This window comes from Myotis myotis, unplaced genomic scaffold (assembly GCF_014108235.1).
Source record: "Myotis myotis isolate mMyoMyo1 unplaced genomic scaffold, mMyoMyo1.p scaffold_m19_p_1, whole genome shotgun sequence".
Lineage (NCBI taxonomy): Eukaryota > Metazoa > Chordata > Mammalia > Chiroptera > Vespertilionidae > Myotis > Myotis myotis.
The window spans coordinates 168330975-168339205 of NW_023416313.1; positions in this window are offsets into that span (position 1 = coordinate 168330975).

Consider the following 8231-nt stretch of genomic DNA (forward strand, 5'->3'; position numbering starts at 1 on the left):
TGACCAGTTTGTTGGAATAGAGTTGCCCATAGTATTTTTTTTTACAATCCTTTGTATTTTTGTGGGGTCTGTTGTTATTTCCCCTCTTTCATTTCTGATTTTGTTTGTTTGGGTCCTCTCTCTTAGCTTCTTGGTAAGCCTGGTTAGAGGGTCATCAATCTTGTTTATCCTTTCAAAGAACCAGCTGTTGGTTTCATTGATCTTTTGTATTGTTGGGTTTTTTGTTTGTTTGGTTGGTTGGGTTTTTTGGTCTCTATGTCATTTATTTCCATTCTGATCTTTATTATTTCCTTCCTTCTGCTCACTCTGGGCTTGTCAAATTGCTTTCTAATTCTTTACGTTGTAGAGTTAGATAATTACCAGTTTTTCTTGTTTTTTGAGGTAATGCTATGAACTTCCCTCTCAGGACTGCTTTCACTGTGTCCCATAGATTTTGTATTGTTGTGTTGTCATTGTCATTTTTTTCCAGAATATTTTTTATTTCTTCTTTTATCTCCTTGGTAACCCAGTCATTGTTTAATAACTATGCTATTTAGCCTCCAAGTGTTTGAATTTTTGTGATTGTTTTTATTGTAGTTTATTTCTAAAATTATGCCATTGTGATCTGAGAAGATGCTTATTATGATTTCAGTCTTCTTGAATTTGAAGAGACTTTGCCTGTGTCTCAATATGTGGCCTATCTTTGAAAATATGCCATGTGAACTTTAGAAGAATGTATACTCTGTAACTTTTGGGTGAAATGTTCTGAAGATGTCAATTAAGTTCATCTGATCTAGTGAGTCATTTAGGATTGTTGTGGTTTTTTTTGTTGTTGTTGCTGCTGATTTTTTGCCTGGAGGATTTATCCAGTGATGTCAGTGGGGTATTAAAGTCCCCTACTATGATTGTATTTCTATTGATCTCTCCCTTGATATCTTCCAGAAGTTTTTTTATATATTTGGGTGCTCCTGGATTGGGTGCATATATGTTTACCAGAGTTATATCCTCTTGTTGTATCGATCCCTTTTAGTATTATGAAGTGGCTTTCCTTATCTCTTGTTATGGCCTTTACTTTGAGGTCTATTTTGTCAGATGTAAGTATTGCTGCCCCAGCTTTTTTTTTTCATTTCCATTTGCCTGGAAAATACTTTTCCATCTCTTCACTTTCAGTCTGTGTGAGTCCCTTGTTCTGAGGTGGGTCTCTTGTAGACAGCATATATATGGGTCATGTTATATTATCCATTCAGCCACTAGATGTCTTTTGATTGGAGCATTTAGTCCATTTATGTTTAATGTTATTATTGATAGGTACTTGTTTGTAGCAATTTTTATTCTTTATGCCTGTGTTTTTTTTTCTCTTTCTATTTCTTCATTTTACAACAGTCCCTTTAGCATTTTTTGCATTGTTGGTTGGGTAGTGATAAACTCCCTTAACCTTTATTTGTCTGCGAAGCTCCTGATTTCCCCTTCAATTTTGAATGATAGCCTTGCTGGATAAAATATTCTTGGATTCAGTCCCTTGCTTTGTATCACTTTGTATACTTCATTCCATTCCCTTCTGGCCTGATGTGTTTCTGTTGAGAAATTATTTGATAATATAATGGGAGATCCTTTGTAGGTAACTCTCTGTCTCTTTCTTGCAGCCTTTAAGATTCTCTCTTTGTTATTAACATTTGCCATTGTAATTACAATGTGTCTTGGTGTGGGTCTTTTTGAGTTCATCTTGTTTGGGACTCTCGGTGCTTGTGTGACTTTTTTCTGCCCCAAATCAGGGAAGTTTTCTGTCATTATTTCTTCAAATGGGTTTTCTAATCCTTGCTCCTCTTCTTGTCCTTCTGGCACCCCTATTATGAGTATGTTAATTTGTTTCATGTTGTCCCAAAGCTCCCTTAGGCTCTCCTCCTGCTTTCTAATTTTTTTCTCCAATTGCTGTTCAGATTGGGTGTGTTTCTTTGCCCTATCTTCTAACTCACTAATTTGCTCCTCCACTTCTGATAGTCTACTGTTGAAACCTTCCATAGTGTTTTTTATTGTAGCTATATCGTTCTTGATTTCCTCTTGATTCTTACATAAGTTGTTGATTTTCTCACACATCCAGTTTATGAATTTTATCACAATTATGCTGAATTATTTTTCTGACATATCACATGCCTCCATTTCATTTAGTCCTTTCTGCACTTCCTCCTTTTCTTTCCTTTGGGGGTTGCCTCCCCATTTTTGCTATCACTGAAGGGTGCAGGCACCAAGTTGCGCAGGGTCTGTAGCTGAAGCGGAGGGCTTGCTAAGAGGGTCACATACCCCAAGAGTCATGGGAGAGCCTAGGTTCTGGGACGTGTGGGTCCCGGGGCCAAAGCAGCAGGTCAGTGGGGGAGGGGAGTGTGCTCCAGAACTAATAGGAGTCTGCAGCCAGGGAGGCCAGAGTCCTGATGTCCATGGCTCTGCAGCTGTGGTGGTAGGTCTTTGGCCAGAATGGCTGTAAGGTTCTGGGTGGTGTCTGAGGCCAGTCTGGGTGGTGGTGAGGCTGGGCTTCTAGTCACAGCAGCTCTCCCCTTCAAGATGGTGTGGTTTCTGTGCCTGCACCAGCTTCCCGGGAGTGCTTGCAGTGGTACTAGGGGCTCTCCATCTAAGAGAGCCTGGCTCGCCAGCCCCTGAAAGTCCTGCAGGATCTAACTGTCCCTCACCACACACACACACCACACATCCACACACACTCCTTTTGCTTCCTCACTCACTCACACCCTCTCCCTCACTGCTGTTCTGCCAGCCACCATCTTCTGATCTAAAATTTATTTTTAAAAAGATGCTTGAGCAGAAATTCTACAAGATGAGCTTTAGGATTGCATTTCAAAATAGTTTACGACCTCCCAAGTGGCTTCTCCATTTCCTTTCAATGTAGGATGCCATCCATGAGTATCAATTCTTCCTGGGGCATTACTGAAGAATGTGATTTGGGAAGATTCCTGAGAATATAATTGTAAGGGTAGGGTCTTATCATGTGACTAGGAGAAACCTGGGAGCAGGGAAGAATGGAGAAAATAGCCATGCAGTTAGGATTGTCTTGAAATCAAATTCAGACAATATGAACTTGATATGAAGCACAAGGTGCTGCTCACAGCCCTCTACTGCTGTCTTAACATTCCCACGCTGACAACTCTTCCCATGTCCTCCACATATTCCCTACTTGCTTGCTGCTTGGCTTTCATTCATTCATCGAGCCAACCTTTATTGAACACCTACCGTGTGCTTTTCACTGTGCTTTGGCTCTGAGTGACAGAAATGGATATGACAGATCCCTGCCCTGAAAAGCCTATGAGCCAAGAGAAGAGGGAGCTATGCAATGGCTGGCAAAGAGGCCTGTGCAAAGTGCTAGGGAGCAGAGAGCACTCCAATTCTGCCTGGGGGAAGAGGATGAAGAGGAAACAAGGCAAAGGGATCACAAAGGAGGGGAATTTGCATTAATTCACCAGGTACACTGGGGAGGGAGCAATGAGAGAGGAGCTGGGATGGGGAGCCAGAGAGGAAAGTGAGGAAGCCATATTGAGAGCAGGGCTCAGGAATGATGATGGGAGTTACCAGGGACCTGTTCTGCCAAAACGTTAAATGGAAGACTGAGCCCCATTGACCTAGGCCATGAGGAGGGTCAATGTGGAAGGCAGAATTCTAAGATGGACCCCAATATTCCAGCCTTCTGGTGCACATGCCTGTATAATTCCCTCCCCTGAAGAGTGAGCAGGAATATGATATAACTTCACTGCTGTGATTTTTACCTTATATGGCACAAGGGAGTTGAATTTGAGTTAATTAAAAGGGATATTATACTGGGTGGGCCTGAACTAATCAAGTGAATCATATAAAAGGTTCCAGGCCTTCAAAATAATATTGAATATAAACTATAATTGAAAAAAAATAAAATTTTTTAAATGGTCCAGGCCTTCCCAGAAGGCATAAGGCTTCCAAGCCACGGAGATGCTCTTCATGCCCTTGAAGAAACTGCCATGTTGTGGAGAGGGCCATGTGACAGGGAATGGCTGAATTATGTCAACCAGTGAGCTTGGAAGGAACCCCAAGACACAGGTGAGTTTGAGGCCCTGGTCAACACCTTGATTTCAATCCACTGAGATCCTCTCTGAGCAGAGGCCCCAGGTAACCCATACCTGGACTCTAGATTCATTTATGGTAATACATTTATGTTGTTTGAAGTCATTAAATTTGTGGTACTTGTCATATGCAAAAGAAAACTGATACAGTGAGTAAAGAAGGGAATAAATACTGAAACAGAGGTGGAGGTCAGGTCTGAAGCCCTGTGAGAAGCTGAAGTCACTTGGTGAGAGGTTATGAAACACAAAGTCAAGCAGAGAAGCCCTACTTCCTCCTAAGATTCTCCATGGTAGATTTTAAGTCTTTCCTGGGGCAGGAGTGCTCAGGGGAGAGTGGTGCTGGCTGTAGTTCTATGACTTCTCTTGTCTAATACATGATTGGTGGAGAAAACAGAATTCATGCAGAGGTGAAATTTACACCTTTGGGAGGCATCAGCAATATTTTTCAGTCAAAGGCACAGACTTTGCTTTGTCCCCTGAAACTTGGCAAGACTTTTTTCCTGAAATTTATTTGTTTCCTAGAACTTTCTTTCATGTTGTTACTCACTACCAATAAGAGCACAAAAACAAGCTCTCCCATTTGTGGTGCATTCTTGATTCTTTCAGAATATTGAAAAAAATAAAAGGGTAGTCAGTTTATTTTTCCTTCAAAAGGGCCAATATTTGTTTTTTCTTTCTTTTTTTCCCCTCTTTTAAATATTTTTGGAAGGGTCACACCAGTTTCTTTTAAACTGGTGAATCATTTCAACATTTGAATCATTTTTAAAGGGTTCAGACGGACAAGTTTCTTAACATTGGAAATAATTAAAGGTTATATAATATGCACAGGAAGGACAAATTACTTTAAAAAGAAAACCCTCTCTCTCGTTTTCTTCTACATTGTAAATCTCCACTAGAAATAATAAAACATTTTTAGCTAGTCTTCAGTTGGTTATTCAGGTTGATTTACTCTATATTTTAGTTGTAATTCCTGTTCGGTCCTGAGAGGAGGTGAGAGTAACATCCACCCACTCTGCCAGATCCCAATAAAATATTTTTAAAATTTTAATATGTTTTTATTGATTTTAGAGAGAGAGGAAAAAGAGAAAAATGGAAACATCAATGGGAGACATTATTCTGCTGCCTCCCACATGCCCACTGGGGATTGAGCATGAAACCAGGCCATGTACCTTGACCCAGGAATCAAACTGGTGAATTCTTGGTGCATGGGTCAATGCTCAACCAGTGAGCCACACTGGCCAGGCACCAATATAAAACATTTTAAGAACAAAGTTATTTTTACATAAAATTTCAAAGATCTAGTAGATTGTACAATAGAATGTTGTGTCTATTTTGGGAGAAAAGCATGGCACAGTGCTACTGCCATATCAGCATGTGGAAGCAATTACAGACATATAAAGACAATTAACAATACAAGATGATTGGCATGAGGATTCCAGACAATCAAAGGTGTAATTGCAAAGGAGCGGGGAGTTGCCTACAGCCCAGGTAACAACGCTTGAGCCCATCTTTGAAGGAAGAGTGATCTCCCATTAGTGGTGATGACAGAAGAGGATGGCTGACCTGGGCACGAAAAAGTTGGGAAGGTTGAAAGAGTCTAGATGTATTTGTGGAGCAATAAGCAAACCAGTTGGGTTGAAGGTGGGATTCACAGCAGGAAGTAGGGGAGATATTTGGAAAAGCGAGCAGCTGTGAAAAGTTTTGGTTACTGAGTCTAGACCTGTCCTATATGCGATGGAAAGCCACTGGAATCTTTGGGATCCAACAAAAGCAAATGTTTCTTGGATTGATGGACATTTATGGCAAAAGTGATAAGGACCCAGCCAGGACAGTGACAGGGGGAAAGGAAGAAGATGGCATTAAAAATATAATATGCAGAATAAACAAAAGGGTGTGGTGCTCCTCTATGGTATCTATTCACATCACAAACCTTCAAAGGTTTTGTCTGGGACCTTGCTTGTTTGGTGGGAACAAGTAGTTTAGGCATTCTTCCCTTAAAGAGAAATAAGATCATATGTGGGCTTTGACATTTTTACAGAATTATCTCATGACTAATTGAGAACTTCAGAAATTAAAAATTAGTCACATCTGGAACCGAGGCGCACCCTGAGAAATGTGTGTGATTAGCTCTAATGCCAGCCTCACTTTCTCCCTGACATTTTGACATTGTTCTTGCCTTTACTCCTCAGCAGTCATGAATCTGAGCTGTCACCCTCTCCCTGGTACATGGAGCCTTGAAATGAAAGAGTGAAGATAAGGTAAGAGCTAACATCTATTGAGCACTAACAATGTACCAGACGCTCTGCTAGAAACTAATAAATGTAAGGTGCTTAGCACCTTATATGTATGTACCTGCTACAGTCAGGACTCAATGAATGTTCATTTTTCTTCTCCCTGCTATTAAATTAGAAAAAGGGCATGAGATGGTGAGAAAAGAGGCGCCATAAGGGAGGCTGGACAGGAGAAGCCTTGTCTGCTCTGGAATGCATCATCCTGGTTCTGCCTGAGAGGAGAAGCTGTCCCTCACTGAGCACTTAGGAAGGAAGGAAGCCTTCCACCTCCAGGCTCCAGCTCTCCCCTGAGCCTGGGCTGGCACGGAGGTGGGGTGGGGGTTGGGGCATTAGAATGAGTGGCTCTGCTGCTCACTGTTTCTGATCCCTACCCAGCACTCAGTCTTCCATCCCCAGTTCACCCTCTTGGTCAGAAAAAGATGCCCTGGACAGTGATTTCTTCCTTTGTATTGTGGTCAGTTTGTTTTTTATTTGCTTGTTTTGTGTGTGTGTGTGTGTGGAGGGGGGGGGGTTGTGTTTTTTGGGGTTTTTTTTTACTTTTTAGAGAGGAGGATAAGCATGTGCTTGACTTATACTCCCAGGGGGTACAGATCTAGAGAACCTGGATCTGGCTTCCCAGTGGACTCCTTCCTCCTCTCCCAGGAGTCCCAGATGCCACTTTCCATGGTAAGTTTTCTCCTCACTAAACCCTTCCTCAAAATGACCCATTTGTCACATGGAAGATTGCTGTGGCTCTGTGGTGTGAGAGGGGAACATATTCAGAGCCCAAAGTCTTAGAGGTTGGTGTTGTGGAGAAAACAACACAAACTCAGGAGGTCTGGGTTCTAGTCTGTGTTTAGCTTGTTGAGTCCTGGAGACAATTTTGCCACCCTTGAGACTTAGTCTTTTTGTTTACCATACAGGAATCACAAAGCTTCACTGAGGCTTGCTGGATTGGCATGGGGATGGTAGGACACAGAGCACCCTTGCTGGAGCCTGGCATCTACTTGTGCTAGCTAAATGGCTGACCCCTATCCTTCCAATGTTTATCTCCTTTTCCAGATTCAACACTCCAGCATTACAGGATTATCTTTGTGGCAGGTGGCCTCAATGTCTGCCACTGTGACTTTTCAAAAATATCACTTCCGTCTTTTTCCACTTTAAGGGCTACTCTGGACACTCCCCATGTCTTAATTTTCTTTTTGAGTTCTGGAGCTCTAAACCAGACTGTTTTCTAACACCATGCTTAATAGGTGAGAAGATTATTATATGGAGTAATCTTGACATTTTGTAGAGTGTGCAAAACTAAAAGTAGCACTTCATATAATGCTTTGTAGAAGTGCTTTGCTGTTGGTTCTCCTCATAGGAGAGAGAGAGACAATTAAAAATGTTTTCTAGAAAGGCAAATCCCCAGAATCAGGCTGGGAAATGCTCTTTAACAATGCATTGTGGAGAACCAAGATGGCGGCATAGGTTAACACCGGAGTTTGCTGCTTTGAACAACTACTTCAAAAGTGAAACCAAAAAACGGAAGGGACATCACCCAGAACCACAGGAGCGCTGGCTGAGTGGAAGTCCTACAACTAGGAGGAAAGAGAAACGCATACGGACACTCAGAGGAGGCACAGTGCTGAAGTCAAATTCTGAGGTGCGGAGTGCACGGAGCGGGCTGGCGGTGGAGGGCGCGGTTGGCGTTTTCAATCGGGAGGGAGTCGCAGACTCTGAGCTCCAGATCCGGGCGAGTCTTTAGGGACCCAGACTCAAATGGGAGAAGCGGGACTGTCTGGCTTCGGTCAGAGCGAGTGCAGCTTTCTCTCTGAGCTTTGCAGCGGGTGCTGGGACTCAGAGAGGCAGAGCCCCTGGGGACAGGACTGAGAGCCACCAT